The sequence below is a fragment of the Oncorhynchus kisutch genome, unplaced genomic scaffold (assembly GCF_002021735.2).
Source record: "Oncorhynchus kisutch isolate 150728-3 unplaced genomic scaffold, Okis_V2 Okis02a-Okis13b_hom, whole genome shotgun sequence".
In the NCBI taxonomy this organism is placed as follows: Eukaryota; Metazoa; Chordata; class Actinopteri; order Salmoniformes; family Salmonidae; genus Oncorhynchus; species Oncorhynchus kisutch.
In genome coordinates this window covers 1,111,089-1,129,965 of record NW_022261979.1, presented here as the reverse complement: position 1 = coordinate 1,129,965, position 18,877 = coordinate 1,111,089, and positions in this window count along the sequence as shown.

Genomic DNA, 18,877 nt, shown 5'->3' with positions numbered 1-18,877 from the left:
ATTGGTATGGACAGTGTATTGGTATGGACAGTGTATTGGTATGGACAGTGTATTGGTATAGACAGTGTATTGGTGTGGACAGTGTATTGGTATGGACAGTGTATTGGTATGGACAGTGTATTGGTATGGACAGTGTATTGGTATAGACAGTGTATTGGTATAGACAGTGTATTGGTATGGACAGTGTATTGGCGTGGACAGTGCATTGGTATGGACAGTGTATTGGTATAGACAGTGTATTGGTATGGACAGTGTATTGATATGGACAACATATGGTGGTGAATAGCCCTATACAGTGTCGAGTAAGACTTTCTTCCTATTTGTCCAATTTGTTCACTGTGTATCACATGACCTCCTGAATCGTCAAGGAACGTACCCTGATTTTATTTATTTATTTAACTTATCCAGAGAAGTCAGGCAGAGAACAAAATCTTATTTATGAAGCGGTGGCATCTGATGGTGGAGCTCATATCTGCCCTATGGTTCATCCACATTATTACCTCAGTGCAGAGCAGAGCAGGGCAGATCTGATAGGCCCACTGTGTCGGTGCCATATCAGGCCTGCCCATCTGGAACAGGGAGGCGTGAGCTTCAGGTTTGCGTGCAAACGGAGGAGTCAAACAAAAGCGAAGGGGAAGAGGAGCACTGATTGTTATCCTGGCTGTAGCAGCCATAAGGGCTGCCTCGCTGCCTCGCTGCCTCCCTGCCTCACTGCCTCACTGCCTCACTGCTTCCCTGCCTTCCCACCTCACTGCCTCACTGCCTCACTGCCTCACTGCCTCACTGCCTCACTGCCTCCCTGCCTCACTGCCTCCCTGCCTCCCTGCCTCCCTGCCTCACTGCCTCACTGCCTCCCTGCCTCACTGCCTCCCTGCCTCACTGCCTCCCTGCCTCCCTGCCTCACTGCCTCCCTGCCTCACTGCCTCCCTGCCTCCCTGCCTCACTGCCTCACTGCCTCCCTGCCTCCCTGCCTCACTGCCTCCCTGCCTCACTGCCTCACTGCCTCCCTGCCTCCCTGCCTCACTGCCTCACTGCCTCCCTGCCTCACTGTCTCACTGCTTCCCTGCCTTTCTGCCTCCCTGCCTCCCTGCCTCCCTGCCTCACTGCCTCCCTGCCTCACTGCCTCCCTGCCTCACTGCCTCCCTGCCTAACTGCCTCCCTGCCTCCCTGCCTCACTGCCTCACTGCCTCACTGCCTCACTGCCTCACTGCCTCCTTGCTTCACTGCCTCACTGCCTCCCTGCCTCCCTGCCTCACTGCCTCACTGCCTCCCTGCCTCACTGTCTCACTGCTTCCCTGCCTTTCCGCCTCACTGTCTTCCTGAATCACAATATGTGTCTGTCTCAAATGTCACCCTACTTCCTACAGTTGAAGTCGGAAGTTTACATACACCTTAGCCAAATACATTTAAACTCAGTTTTTCACAATTTGTCACAGGTTTGTAGGCCTCCTTGCTCGCACACGCTTTTTCAGTTATGCCCACAAATATTCTATAGGATTGAGGTCAGGGCTTTGTGATGGCCACTCCAATACCTTAACTTTGTTGTCTTAAGCCATTTTGCCACAGCTTTGAAAGTATGCTTGGGGTCATTGTCCATTTGGAAGACCGATTTGCAAGACTGATGTCTTGCTTCAATATATCCACATCATTTTTCTTCCTCATGAAGCCATCTATTTTGTGAAGTGCACCAGTCCCTCCTGCAGCAAAGCACACCCACAACTTGATGCTGCCACCCCCGTGCTTCACGGCTGGGATGGTGTTCTTCGGCTTGCAAGCATCCCCCATTTTCCTCCTGACTGATGTCTTGCTTCAATATAGCCACATCATTTTTCTTCCTCACGAAGCCATCTATTTTGTGAAGTGCACCAGTCCCTCCTGCAGCAAAGCACCCCCACAACTTGATGCTGCCACCCCCGTGCTTTACGGCTGGGATGGTGTTCTTCGGCTTGCAAGCCTCCCCCTTTTTCCTCCAAACAGAATGATGTTCATTATGGCCAAACAGTTCTATATTTGTTTCATCAGACCAGAGGACATTTCTCCAAAAAGTACAATCGTTGTCCCGATGTGCAGTTGCAAACCGTAATTGGACTGTTTTATGGAGGTTTTGGAGCAGTGGCTTCTTCCTTGCTGAGCGACCTTTCAGGTTATGTCGATATAGGACTCGTTTTACTGTGGATATGGATATTTTTGCACCTGTTTCCTACAGCATCTTCACAAGGTCCTTTGCTGTTGTTCTGGGATTGATTTGGTGCAAAAATGACTTTTTGCACCAAAGTACGTTCATCTCTAGGAGACAGAACGTGTCTACTTGCTGAGTGGTATGACGGCTGCGTGGTCCCATGGTGTTTATACTTGCATACTATTGTTTGTACAGATGAACGTGGTACCTTCAGGCGTTTGGAAATTGCTCCCAAGGATGAACCAGACTTGTGGAGGTCTACTATTGTTTTCTGAGGTCTTGGCTGATTTCTTTTGAGTTTCCCTTTTTCCCACTGAGTTTGAAGGTAGGCCTTGAAATACATCCACAGGTACACCTCCAATTGACTCAAATCATGTCAATTAGCCTATCCGAAGCTTCTAAAGCCAGAACATCATTTTCAGGAATTTTCCAAGCTGTTTAAAGACACAGTCAACTTAGTGTATGTAAACTTCTGACCCACTGGAATTGTGATACAGTGAATTATAAGTGAAATAATCTATCTGTAAACAGATGTTGGAAAAATGACTTGTGTCATGCACTAAGTAGATGTCCTAAGTAGATGTCCTTACTTGCCAAAACTATAGTTTGTTAACAAGACATTTGTGGAGTGGTTGAAAAGCGAGACTCCAACCTATGTGTATGTAAACTTCTGACTTCAACTGTATATAGTGCACTACTGTTGACCAGGGCCCATAGGACCAGGGCCCATAGAACCAGGGCCCATAGGGCCAGGGCACATAGGACCAGGGCCCATCGGACCAGGACCCATAGTATCAGGGTCCATAGGACCCATAGGACCAGGACCCATAGGACCAGGACCCATAGGACTAGGACCCATAGGACCAGGGCACATAGGACCAGGACCCATAGGACCAGGGCTCATAGGACCAGGACCCATAGGACCAGGACCTATAGAACCAGGAACCATAGTATCAGGGTCCATAGTATCAGGGTCCATAGGACCCATAGGACCAGGGCCCATAGGACCAGGACCCATAGAACCAGGGCCCATAAGACCCATAGGACCAGGGCCCATAGGACCCATAGGACCAGGACCCATAGAACCAGGGCCCATAAGACCCATAGGACCAGGGCCCATAGGACTCTGGTCAAAAGTAGTGCACTATACAGTGCATTCGGAAAGTATTCAGACCCATTCCCTTTTTCCATTTTGTTAGGTTACAGCCTTATTCTCAAATGGATTTTTAAAAAAATCCCTCCTCAATCTACACACACTATACCCCATAATGACAAAGCGAAAACAGGTTTTTAGACATTTTTGCAAATATATTCAAAATGAAAAACAGAAATACTTTATTTACATCATTATTCAGACCCTTTGCTATGAGACTCAACATTGAGCTCAGATGCATCCTGTTTCCATTGATCATCCTTGAGATGTTTCTACAACTTGAACTCTTTGGCCTGATTCCAGGCGTCACGTCTGGAGGAAACCTGCCACCATCCCTACGGTGAAGCGTGCTGTGGGGATATTTTTCAGCGGCAGGGACTGGGAGACCAGTCATGATTGAGGGGAGATGAACGGAGCAAAGTACAGAGAGATCCTTGATGAAAACCTTCTCCAAAACGCTCAGGACCTCAGACTGGTGCGAAGGTTCACCTTCCAACAGGACAACGACCCTAAGAACACAGCCAAGACAACGCAGGAGTGGCTTCAGAACAAGTCTCTCAATGTCCTTGAGTGGCCCAGCCAGAGCCCGGACTTGAACCCGATCGACGTTCTCTGGAGAGACCGAAAAATAGCTGTGCAGTGAAGCTCCTCACCCAACCTGACAGAGCTTGAGAGGATCTACCATGAAGAATCGGAGAAACTCCCCAAATACAGGTGTGCCAAGCTTGTAGTGTCATACCCAAGAAGACTCAATGCTGTAATCGCTGCCAAAGGTGCTTCAACAAAGCACTGAGTAAAGGGTCTGAATACTTATGTAAATGTGATATTTCAGTTTTTGTAAATATACGTTAGCAAACATTTCTAAAACCATCTTTTTGCTTCGTCATTATGGGGTATTGTGTGTAGATTGATGAGGGGGGAAAAAACTATTTCATATTTTTCAATACATTTTCATTTTAGAATAAGGCTGTAATGTAACAAAATGTGGAAAAAGTCAAGGGTTTTGAAAACTTTCAGAATGCCCTGTATAGGGAATATGGTGCCGTTGGGCCGAAACCTGGTCTGTTGAGGATGAGAGGTGAATATCAGAGAAATTCTCCCAGTTCTGGACAAAATGATGATTTGTGATCCCCATTGCTGTCATAGAGTATGATTGGCTAGGATATAGATTTAAACTATATTTCTCCAAACTTGAGTGGAAAATGTGTTTATTTTGTAACTCTAAAAGTGATCATGATAATTCCTTTAGAGATCATGTCTCCCTGAGCATTCAAGATGCGTTCATCATATTTGAGTTTTGCTCAAGGTAAAGCAACATCAAAACAAAATGAACAGACACTCCTCAGGGGTTCCATTTTCTATCCAAGAGGTCCTTCATCTGAGGGCCATGGTTTAGGCTGGCATGGCATGGCACACACCTGACCCTGCGCCGCCCCGTCCCCTGACCATGCCACCCAGGCTGACAATATGCCACGCTCCGGTGCCTCTGTCACTACCCAGGTGCCTCTACAACATTCCCACCTCCCCCCAACCTGACCTGACCTGACCTATCCAAGCATTGCCAAACCTGGGATATAGGGGGCCCCAGGATCAGATGGTTGATGGTTCCCCAGGTTCTGTTTCGGAGATGGATGGAAACCTTCCAGGTGACGCGCTGGGGAGTGGGAAAAGGCAGCAGGCTGAGGTACTGCAGGTTAGGTTGACGTCAGAGGGAAGCTATTAGCTAGACGTATGGGGCTCATCGTGACCCATCTGTTAGGATTAGAGGTCTGCTGTTCCCTGGGTATCTATACTGTACTGTAGGTCACTGCCTGTCTGTTGCTACCTGGGTATCTATACTGTACTGTAGGTCTCTGTCTGTTGCTACCTGGGTATCTATACTGTACTGTGGGTCTCTGTCTGTCTGTTGCTACCTGGGTATCTATACTGTACTGTAGGTCTCTCTCTGTCTGTTTCTACCTGGGTATCTATACTGTACTGTAGGTCTCTGTCTGTCTGTCTGTTGCTACCTGGGTATCTATACTGTACTGTAGGTTTCTGTCTGTCTGTTTCTACCTGGGTATCTATACTGTACTGTAGGTCACTGTCTGTCTGTTGCTACCTGGGTATCTATACTGTACTGTAGGTCACTGTCTGTCTGTTGCTACCTGGGTATCTATACTGTACTGTAGGTCACTGTCTGTCTGTTGCTACCTGAGTATCTATACTGTACTGTAGGTCACTGTCTGTCTGTTGCTACCTGGGTATCTATACTGTACTGTAGGTCACTGTCTGTCTGTCTGTTGCTACCTGGGTATCTATACTGTACTGTAGGTCTCTGTCTGTCTGTCTGTTGCTACCTGGGTATCTATACTGTACTGTAGGTCACTGTCTGTCTGTTGCTACCTGGGTATCTATACTGTACTGTAGGTCACTGTCTGTCTGTTGCTACCTGGGTATCTATACTGTACTGTAGGTTTCTGTCTGTCTGTTTCTACCTGAGTATCTATACTGTACTGTAGGTCACTGTCTGTCTGTTTCTACCTGGGTATCTATACTGTACTGTAGGTCACTGTCTGTCTGTTGCTACCTGGGTATCTATACTGTACTGTAGGTCACTGTCTGTCTGTTGCTACCTGGGTATCTATACTGTACTGTAGGTCACTGTCTGTCTGTCTGTTGCTACCTGGGTATCTATACTGTACTGTAGGTCTCTGTCTGTCTGTCTGTTTCTACCTGGGTATCTATACTGTACTGTAGGTCACTGTCTGTCTGTTGCTACCTGGGTATCTATACTGTACTGTAGGTTTCTGTCTGTCTGTTTCTACCTGAGTATCTATACTGTACTGTAGGTCTCTGTCTGTCTGTCTGTTGCTACCTGGGTATCTATACTGTACTGTAGGTCACTGTCTGTCTGTTTCTACCTGAGTATCTATACTGTACTGTAGGTCACTGTCTGTCTGTTGCTACCTGGGTATCTATACTGTACTGTAGGTCACTGTCTGTCTGTTGCTACCTGGGTATCTATACTGTACTGTAGGTCACTGTCTGTCTGTTGCTACCTACGTTTCCACTGTCTCTCTCTTTTAGCTTGTGCATTATTTAAATTGAGCTTCAATGGATGGTGCAAAGGAACAAATGGAATAGTCCCAAAACTGTGAACCCCGCCCACCTGGCTGGCACATCAGGCAGCCGCAATCAAACGCTCAAAGTACTTGAAAAAAAAAATGCTATTTGAACCCAGGTCTGGTGTGGAGGACTCCATCAGAGCACAAGACCGATTTTTTTTATATATGAGCTGAGTAGCTAGGCTCAGGTCAACAGATGGCCTCTTTAGGTTAGTTCTGTCTGCTGTTACTGAGGCCTCGTCGGACATAGTCTATGCTGGGAAGTCCCTTGATTGTATCATACACAGTACTGGCATTTCATTTGGTTTTGAGATCAAATGATGGGTGAATGAATTTGGTCTCAATTGGGATGTTTCATTTAAAACTGTATGAAATGAGAAGTTTAATTTTCTTCAAATGTTAGATAGCTGTATATATAAATCCTTGAAAGATTAACTGATAAATCCTTACAAATGAACTGCCTATTATACAGTATTCTAGATTATAATGTGACTAAATGTTGTTATAATAAACTGGAATTATATCTCTCCTTGTTTACAGATTTCTTGTTTACTTGAGTGATGGTTTCCCATGATTTTTTAAGCATGGCCCTAATCTCCACTCCTGGTTTATATGCTGGCAGGCTGAAGTGTTATGTTTTGAGTTTGGGATCCAGAAGGATAAATCAAGCCTTCTGGCACAGAATCCAGTCCATGAGCAGTCAGTGCGCACACTGTCAAATCTCTCCCTGTTGCTAATACAATCTACCTCTCCTACACGACAGCATTGCCATCTGTGAAAGACAGAGACAGAGGGATACAAATTATTGGTAATTGAATCTACTGCAAATATGTATTGGAAGCAGTCGTTCACTTTCCTTTGTCTGACAATGATGCCTGAATCCAGTTTCTTGCAGTGGCGTGGCTCATGTTGTTTTCTTCCATGGGATCAGGAGGAGGAAGAGGAGGAGGTGGTATCCTAGCGTTCTAGCAGGCCAGGCAGCGTGTCAATAGGCTCTCCTACAGGTCATGTTAAGCCCACAGTTGGAGGTTGGAGCCTTGCCTTGCCTTGCCTTGCCGTCACCAGGGGTCTGGCCTACCAAAGCAGCCTGGGCTGGGGCTTGGTGCTGGGCCGGGACTGCATGGGGCTGTGGGGCTGTAGCTGGGGCTAAGGCTGGGGAGCTGGGGCTGGGGCTAAGGCTGGGGAGCTGTAGCTGGGGCTGGGGAGCTGTAGCTGGGGCTGGGGACCTGTATCTGGGGCTGGGGACCTGTAGCTGGGGCTGGGGAGCTGTAGCTGGGGTTGGGGCTAAGGCTGGGGGGCTGGGGCTAAGGCTGGGGACCTGTAGCTGGAGCTGGGGACCTATAGCTGGGGACCTGTAGCTGGGAATGGGGCTGGGGAGCTGTAGCTGGGGCTGAGGAGCTGTAGCTGGGGCTGGGGATCTGTAGCTGGGGCTGGGGAGCTGGAGCTGGGGCGGGGGAGCTGTAGCTGGGGCTGGGGGGCTGTAGCTGGGGCTGGGGCTGTAGCTGGGGAGCTGTAGCTGGGCATGGTGAGCTGTAGCTGGGGCTGGGGAGCTGTAACTTGGGCTTGGGAGTTGTAGCTGGGGCTGTAGCTGGGGAACTAGGGTTGGGGCTGGGGAGCTGTACAGTAGCTGGGGCTGGGGAGCTGGAGCTGGAGCTGGAGCTGGGGCTAAGGCTGGGGAGCTGTAGCTGGGGCTGGGGAGCTGTAGCTGGGGCTGGGGAGCTGTGGCTGGGGCTAAGGCTGGGGAGCTGTAGCTGGGGCTGGGGAGCTGTAGCTGGGGCTGTAGCTGGGGCTGGGGAGCTGGAGCTGTAGCTGGGGCTGGGGAGCTGTACAGTAGCTGTAGCTGGGGAGCTGTAGCTGTATCTGGGGATGGGGAGCTGTACCATAGCTGGGGCTCGGGAGCTGTAGCTGGGGCTGGGGAGCTGTAGCTGGGGCTGGGGCTGGGGCTGGGGAGCTGTAGCTGGGGCTGGGGCTGGGGAGCTGTAGCTGGGGCTGGGGCTGGGGCTGGGGAGCTGTAGCTGGGGCTGAGGCTGGGGCTGGGGAGCTGTAGCTGGGGCTGAGGCTGAAGTTGTGGGCTGGGGCTGGGGTTGCTTGGGGCTTGGGGCTGGATTTCCAGTAAATGGTGATCCTGCGAGGAGCTGTGAGAGACGGTGGCTAACCAGTTTGTAGTAATTACAGGGCTTCTTTTAGACTGCCGGGCCCGGCCTGGCTTTGGCCTGGATTCAGGGAAATCACATCCCAGATGGTACTCTCTTAAAACTAAAACCAAGAAAATCCACCATAAAAGTTGGATGGGTCAACTACTGCTGCTGAAAGGACAGAGTCCTCTCTTCTACTTTCCTTTAATTCAAGTCATTTACACTAACACTGTGATCTGAGAAAAACACATATGTTGACAGTGTAACGTCAATGGAGACACCTTTGCTATTCCTACAGTATGTACATCACTAACTAATTAGAGGAGAAAATATACAATACATTTGACAGTTTTGTTTTGCTTGTCTTCAGGGTCTGGTTGCTATGCATGTTGCTATCAAATGACCGGTCACGTCCCTATCATATTAGCCACTACTTTCATTAGAGATATTCAGCATACACTGTAGATAAAGAAGCTATTGCCTTAGGTCGCGCATACCATGTCACAAACATCAGAGTGTTGTACAGCTGTAGGATCTTCATTTGATCACTCTTTTGTTGCTGAGAATGTTCCTGCACCACAGGAAATGCAGATGAGCTTTGTGATTGACATAAATACACTGAAAACCCACACTAACACATGGTTATATTAACTGTATTTAGCATTGCACCTACTTCTGTCCAGCTAATAGCCTTAGCACCGATCAAGCAACATTATGGACTAAACGTTCAAATGTTCTGTTGCTGCAGGATTATTTTGGTCAAACAATATAAGACATAGGTCAAATTATGATCCTACATCTGTACATAAAAGAACATAATCTGTGTTAGATGAATGAGTATCATATGTATCCACTTCTAAAGTAGTCCAAGAGTAATTCTGGAAAGGAAGATGAAACACTAACAAGGAAGGAGAAGAACACAAATATTTAAGGAGGAAACTGTTTTTTTAACTCTGTTTAATGTTTCCACATGAGAGACCTGCCTACAGTCACCTAACCACTGGAGTTTCCCCGAGGTTGGAACAAAGCGGTTAAAAACTGGCAGCAGGCAGGCTGTGAGCTAGCTAGCTTGCTTTCCACACAGCAGCACTGCCCTAACTGAATATGCACTAGGGCGCTAGCTAGCTGCATTCTGCTGAGTACTTCTAAGGAGATTAGAGCGTGGGACTGTCTGCAGCCCTGCAGATTGTCAGCAACCAGGGAGAGAGAGGATACACGATGCACCAAATGAATTCTCAACAACTGCAGTATAAACAAAGCTGTGGCCAATTAGGCTCTGTGAACAGACAGTGCACTGCTAGACCAGACCATTGTCTTAACAGCACTCAGGGAGAAAATAAACACAGGCCAGCAAGGTTAAAGATTGAAAGGCCAGGATTCAATCTTTTTTTATATATATTTTTTTACCTTTACGTTCTCAGATCGCATTCTGAGATTGATAATAATTGATAATAATAATCAACCGTGAATGACCTTTAAACTCTATTATAGTGTTCTGTTAATGTGTGCTGTGATAAGTAGTGGAGGAAAGTACTTAAGTAAAAATACTTGACTTACTATTTATATTTTTTGACTACTTTTAGTTTTACTCCACTACATTCCTAAAGATAATCATGTACTTTTAGTTTTACTCCACTACATTCCTAAAGATAATCATGTACTTTTAGTTTTACTCCACTACATTCCTAAAGATAATCATGTACTTTTAGTTTTACTCCACTACATTCCTAAAGATAATCATGTACTTTTAGTTTTACTCCACTACATTCCTAAAGATAATCATGTACTTTTAGTTTTACTCCACTACATTCCTAAAGATAATCATGTACTTTTAGTTTTACTCCACTACATTCCTAAAGATAATCATGTACTTTTAGTTTTACTCCACTACATTCCTAAAGATAATCATGTACTTTTAGTTTTACTCCACTACATTCCTAAAGATAATCATGTACTTTTAGTTTTACTCCACTACATTCCTAAAGATAATCATGTACTTTTAGTTTTACTCCACTACATTCCTAAAGATAATCATGTACTTTTAGTTTTACTCCACTACATTCCTAAAGATAATCATGTACTTTTAGTTTTACTCCACTACATTCCTAAAGATAATCATGTACTTTTAGTTTTACTCCACTACATTCCTAAAGATAATCATGTACTTTTAGTTTTACTCCACTACATTCCTAAAGATAATCATGTACTTTTAGTTTTACTCCACTACATTCCTAAAGATAATCATGTACTTTTAGTTTTACTCCACTACATTCCTAAAGATAATCATGTACTTTTTACTCTATACATTTTCCCTGACACCCAAAAGTACTCATTTAGAATGCTTAGCACATTTTGAATGCTTAGCAGGACAGGAAAATGGTCCAATTCACACACTTATCAAGAGAACATCCCTGGTCATCCCTTCTGCCTCTGATCTGACGGACTCACTAAACACACATGCTTTGTTTGTAAATGATGTCTGAGTGTTGGAGTGTGAGTGAGCACTGTCTGAGTGTTGGAGTGTGAGTGAGCACTGAAGTCCAGATGTGATCATCCAATCATCTGGTAAAAGAAGATTGTCTTAGCGGACTATTGTGATATCATCAATCTATGGTTGATGGTTAATGACTCATTGCACATGAAATAATAACTCATATCCTTTGGATTCCTGTCATGATATTTGTTAAACCCATTGCACTTCATATCATTCTCACCTCAAAATCATCCCCTTCTAGCTTCTTCACTCAACCCTGGTTCAATGATCACTACTAGCCCTAGTAGTTCCACCATGGATGTGTCCTAAATGGCAGCCTATTACCTCTTCCCTATATAATGCACTGTATCACTTTTGACAAGGGCCCTTTTGTAGTAGTACACAATATAGGGAATAGGGTGTAATTTGGGACACACCCATGTGACAAGTACGGGTATTGATAGGGTACCGCCTATCTCTCACACACTAAATCATCCTTTAGCCTATGACAAACTAGGCCTGAGCTAACCATCACTACCACTACTACTACTACCACCACAACCACCACCACCACTACTACTACCACCACCACCACCACCACCACTACTACTACCACCACCACCACAACAACCACTAGTACCACCACCACTAACTCTACCACCACCACTACCACCACTACTACTACCCTCCTCCACTACCACCACTACTTCCACAACTACTATTACTACCACCACCACTACAACTACAATCAAATGTATTTATAAAACCCTTCTTACATCAGCTGATGCCACAAAGTGTTGTACAGAAACCCAGCCTTAAACACCAAACAGCAAGCAATGTAGGGGTAGAAGCACGGTGGCTAGGAAAAACTCCCTAGAAAGGCCAGAACCTAGGAAGAAACTTAGAGAGGAACCAGGCTATGAGGGGTGGCCAGTCCTCTACTAGCTGTGCCGGGTGGAGATTATAACAGAACATGGCCAAGATGTTCAAATGTTCATATATGACCAGCAGGGTCAAATAATAATAGTCACAGTGGTTGTCGAGGGTGCAAAAGGTCAGCACCTCAGGAGTAAATGTCAGTTGGCTTTTCATAGCAGATCATTCAGAGTATCTTTACTGTTCCTAATGTTTCTAGAGAGTTGAAAACAGCAGGTCTGGAATAGGTATAGCAGGTCACTACCTCCTTTACGACCACCATCACTACCACCACCACTACTACCTCCACTACCACCATCATCACTAACACCACTGGTACTACCTCCACTACAACCACCACTACCACCACCAGTACCACTACTACTATCACCACCACTACAACCACCACCACCACCAGAACCACTACCACCACCAGTACCACTACTACTACCACCACCACTACCACCACCATCACTATCACCACCACTACTACCTCCACTACCACCATCATCACTACCACCACTGGTACTACCTCCACTACAACCACCACTACTACCACCAGTACCACTACTACTACCACCACTACTACCACCACCACTACTACCACCACTACTACCACCACCACTACTACCACCACTACCACCACCACCACTAGAACCACTACCAACACCACTACAACCACCACCACCACCAGCACCACTACTACTACCAACACTGCCACTACCACCACCACTTCCACCACCACTACCACCACCACCACTACCACCACTACTACCCCCACCACCACTACCACTATAACCACAATCACAATCACCCCCACCATCACCACTACTGCCACCACCATCACCACCACCATCACTAACACCACTACCTCTACTACTACCTCCACTACCACCACAATCACTACCACCATCCCTACCACCTCCACCACCACCCCCACTACTACCACCACCACCTCCACTAACAAAAACACCACTACCACCACCACTACCACCACCATCACAACCTCCTCTACCACCATCATCACTACCACCACCACCACTACCTCTACGATCACCACCACTACTACTACCACTACCACTACTACCTCCACTACAACAACCATCACTACCATCATCACCACTACCTCCACCACCACCACTACTACCACCACCTACACTAACGACAACACCACAATCACCACAACTACCACCACCATCACAACCTCCTCTACCACCACCATCACTACCACCACAACTACTACCTCCACCACCACCACTACTACTACCACCACCACTATCAACCACCTCCACTACCACCACCTTCACTACCACCACCACCACTAACACTACCACCACCTTCACTACTACTACCACCACCACCACTATCACTACTACCACCACCACCAACACTATCACTACCACTTCCACCTATCACTGTCACCACCACCACAACCACCACTACCACCATCACCACCACCACTACTACCACCACCACAACCACTACTACGACCACCACCACTACCAAAACTACTAACATCACTACCAACACCACCACTACCACCACCACTACCACCACAACACCACAACTACCACCACCATCACAACCTCCTCTACCACCACCATCACTACCACCACCACTACTACCTCCACCACCACTGCCACCACCACCACTACTACCGCCACCACTACCACCACCTCCACTAACAACAACACCACCACCACCACAACTACCACCACCATCAAAACCTCCACCACCACCACCACTACCACCACCACCACTACCATCACAACCTCCTCTACTACCACCACCACCACTACTACCACCACCATCGCCACCTCCACTACCATCACCTTCACTAACATCACCACCAATAACACTACCACCACTACCACCATCACCATTCCCACCACCACTGACACTACCACCACCACCACCACTACTACCACTATCACAACCACTACCACCACCACTACCACTACCACCACTACCACCACCACTACACTAACATCACTACCATAGTCACCACCACTTCCACCTCTCACTGCCACTACCACCACCACCACTACTACTACCACCACCATCACTATCACTACCACCACCACCACAACCACAACCACAAATCACTACCATCATCACCTCTCACTGCCACCACCACCACCACCAGCACTACCATCATCACCTCTCACTGACACCACCACCACCACCACTACCACCACTACCACCACCACCATCATCCCCTCTCACTGCCACCACCACCACTACTACCACCACGACTACCACCACTACTACCACCACCTCCACCACCACTGCCATCACTACCACCACCGCCACCACCAACACTACCACCACCACTCCACCACCACTGCCACCACCTCCACTTGCACACTCGGGCGAGCGGGGGGTTAGATTGTTCACTCTGCTCTCTCACTTTCGACCCAGCATCAATATTTTCCCTGGAAAACTTTTCAGAATGTTCCAGAGTAAGCATTCCATGTCTCTGGGCAGCTATTCAATTAAAATGGTCTTATCTCCAGCGACCTGATTTATCAGCCTGAAAGAAACCGTGTGTAAATTAAAATCTGCACCAAACTAATTAGTCTCTTCCACTATTCATAAGAGCTGCAGAGGAGGGACAGGAGGGCTGGAGGAGTCAACATTGACCATATTCCAATTTAGTTTGTTTCAACCTTGCGGGGCATTGCAAATCTGTTTAATGCATATTTATATTGACCTCCTCTCCACACTCCAATGGTCACTCGTGCGCATGCATGCACACACATACACACACACACACAACCAACAAATACATATTGGCAGAGATACTTTCAGATTCCTACTTGTGAACTCTGAGGTACAAACGACAGGATATAGTTCATTCAATCTATATTTGTGATTTAACCCAATGTGTTTTCCATTGGTAATGTGCAATGTGAAAACCCTGTAGCTCTTGGGGCGGAGTAAAGCTCTCTGGTCTACAGGCATATATGGTTGAAAGCTTGGCACAGACCTGCAGGATAAAGACTGCACAGTCAAGTGAGGTCTAAAAACATTCAGATTATTTGCATAAAATCATACAGGGAAACAATTCTGATTTAAAAAAGAACAAGGTCTCCCAATGCATGCTAACATCTTTCCTTGTTGGGTATTGACAAGCTGAACATATATTTACACCTTGTTTATTTTATTGACTCAAGTTCGGACATTACTGTGTCTGCATCTTCCCAGACTATGGTACAAACAGTATAATGAACAGATGTTCAGATGTTGACTATGGTACATACCGTATAATGAACAGAGATGTTGACTATGGTACATACAGTATAATGAACAGAGATGTTGACTATGGTACATACAGTATAATGCACAGAGTTGTTGACTATGGTACATACAGTATAATGAACAGAGATGTGGACTATGGTACATACAGTATACTGAACAGAGATGTTGACTATGGTACATACAGTATAATGAACAGAGATGTTGACTATGGTACATACAGTATAATGCACAGAGTTGTTGACTATGGTACATACAGTATAATGAACAGAGATGTTGACTATGGTACATACAGTATACTGAACAGAGATGTTGACTATGGTACATACAGTATAATGAACAGAGCTGTTGACTATGGTACATACAGTATAATGAACAGAGCTGTTGACTATGGTACATACAGTATAATGAACAGAGATGTTGACTATGGTACATACAGTATAATGCACAGAGTTGTTGACTATGGTACATACAGTATAATGAACAGAGATGTTGACTATGGTACATACAGTATACTGAACAGAGATGTTGACTATGGTACATACAGTATAATGAACAGAGCTGTTGACTATGGTACATACAGTATAATGAACAGAGATGTTGACTATCATCCAATATATCCACATCACATACATTGTTTATTAATTGACTCATTGGATAAAGGATGAAAGCTAGTCTGAATGATTTCCCTCTCATTAATATGTGCTGTAAATGATCGGCGCTCTGTGGTTCAGTACAGTAAGTCCAAAGGACACGTAGTGTAGTGTAGTGTAGTATAGTAATAGTATAGTGCAGTATAGTAGCTTCGTATAGTGTAGCGTAGTGTAGCGTAGTGTAGTGAGGTATAGTGTGGAATAGTATAGCCAGTGTAGTATAGTGTAGTGCGGCATAGTATAGTGTGGTATAGTGTAGTATAGTGTAGTATAGCGTAGTTTAGTATAGTGTAGTATAGTATACCTCTCCTAGGGGGTTACAGTAGTGTTATCTCTCTTAGGGGTTACAATACTGCCACCTCTCCTAGGGGAATACAGTAGTGTCACCTCTCCTAGGGGTTACAATACTGCCACCTCTCCTAGGGGAATACAGTAGTCTCACCTCTCCTAGGGGTTACAATACTGTCACCTGTCCTTAGGGGGTTACAATAGTGTTACCTCTCCTAGGGGTTACAATAGTGCCACCTCTCCTAGGGGTTACAGTAGTGCTATCTCTCCTAGGGGTTACAATAGTGCTATCTCTCCTAGGGGTTACAATAGTGCCACCTCTCCTAGGGGAATACAGTAGTCTCACCTCTCCTAGGGGTTACAATACTGTCACCTGTCCTTAGGGGGTTACAATAGTGTTACCTCTCCTAGGGGTTACAATAGTGCCACCTCTCCTAGGGGTTACAGTAGTGCTATCTCTCCTAGGGGTTACAATAGTGCTATCTCTCCTAGGGGTTACAATAGTGCCACCTCTCCTAGGGGTACAATAGTGTAGAATATCCTGCTATTATAACATCTGAAATCCAACACTCTGGTGACGGCTTCCCCTGGGTGTGGTGCAGCAGCCACAGGCATCCCATCTAAACATGGGCTAACACTGAGCGAGCCTGGTGGCTTGTTATAAACAGATGTGTCTCTGTGACTGTGGGACTATTTAAAGCCAGTGAAGCAGTCTAGTCTTTTTCTGGTACATGGCTGCCATCATGCTTTAGTAGCCAGGCCGAGTCTTTATTTTCATCATGTTTTTAAATGTAACCAGTACTACATTAAATGCAAAGGAACTCATTACTGGAATGGTGGAAATAAAACAATTCCTAATGAATTCCTGATTCATTTTTATGCATGTATTCACTCATCTGTGAGGGCTAAAATATAATCATCGTATTGTCTACATGTTGATCTAATACATGTATCTGTCTACTGCCCACTTGTATTCTGTAACACTGGAAACATGACTGAGTCAGTCAGTTATCCTGATCTTGAGTGCTGGTGCATTATGGGGCTTTGGGGGTTCTAAGTGCTGTCTGATGTCACTGTGTTCTGAGATGGAGTGCTGGAATGCTGCATGGCTCCATTGGCACTTTGGCTTTCGGTAGCTATCAGTGAAGGCCTGGGATAGGATAGGGCAGAATAGGATAGGACAGAACAGGATAGGACAGGACATGATAGGACAGAATACGATAGAACAGGACAGGATAGGATAGGACAGGACATGATAGGATAGAATATGATAGGACAGGATATGAGAGGATAGGACAGGTCAGGGAGACTATAAGAGATATGAGGCGAGAGATGGGGCAGAGAGACTCTCAGAAGAGGAATGTTGCATTCTGACACTGGACAGGCCCCGTCCATAACACCACTCTCATGTCGTAATTCAGAATAGGTTCTGTGGGGTAGTGAGTAATTAGCCTATACTGTAGGCCTATGTCTTGAATCATTCTTTAAAGCTCCCAAGAATATAGGATTCAGGTATAGTGTAATTGAAAATGTGTCTTAAATGGAGGCACCGCTGGGACCTGTTTGAGAGGAGAATAGAAGTAGAAATAGATTTACTAGAACATACATTCCCAGTCAACCCAATGGGTCTGTGATGAGTCTGTTTCTAGCAACATTAAAGTGCAGAGTGTGTCCCGGAGTAACACCTCTGGCAGGGTTGTCTTTGGCTGGCTAAGGTGCTGGGTCCAGTCTAGACAGAGTAATAGCTGTAAATTGAGGATCAGTCATTTCAGACCACTACCAGGGTGACACATCATGTCACTCCCCCCCACGTTAGTCTTAGAGATGTTGTTGTTGTTTGCATCATGTTGCTATGTTTATGTTGTAGCTAAAGGAACTCATGAACATGCCCGTTTCTCTCCGCAGGTGAACAAACTCCACAATATTATATCTCAATGACATTGAGACCAAGGGTGACATTCTACCTCCGTAACACTGCGCTGAACTACTTACAAAATATGTACAGTTTTTAAATTTTTTCTTGCATTTTCCCACAGTTTAGGTTTACTTTAAACACATACAATTGCCACCAATTACAAAAAAAGAATTGCCACGACAATATTGTGAGTATTGAATGTTTTATGCAGAGTTATGTGCAGTTTTTCAAAGGGAAAATGTTGTCCTTAGTCTCAATGTCATTCTCCAGACCTTCCCCCAGTCAGTGTTGGTCTGTCTGGTAAACAGCAGGCTGAGAGATGCTGTACTGTATAGCTGGCTGTGGCTGGGTGGGAAAGGCCTGAGTGCTGACACAGTCACTGAAAGGCTAGGAATCTCAATGATCACATTATCAGCTCCAGGGAGAGTATGTATGAGGACCTGGCTGACAACAGAGAGGCCATCTAGGTTACGCACTGCAGCACAGTAGCAGCAGAGCTCTCAGTCCCAGGATTATCCTCCATAGAAATATAATTCATTCATTCTCATTCTAATTCTGTGTTCTCATCCTCATATGCAGGTTCATATGGCATGGTTTCTATTTTTTCTTCAACAAAAGGTCTCGCAGCTTATATTTGATGATCAGTGAGCATATTACATTTCCAATATATTATTTAAATCAATGGTGACATCTTTATTTTTTAATGTTTTAAATAAATGTTTTTGTTGTTGTTTTTTTTTTGGGGGGGGGGGGTAAATCTGCTTTAATATTGCAGATATATTTTGGATTCTATCAAATTAA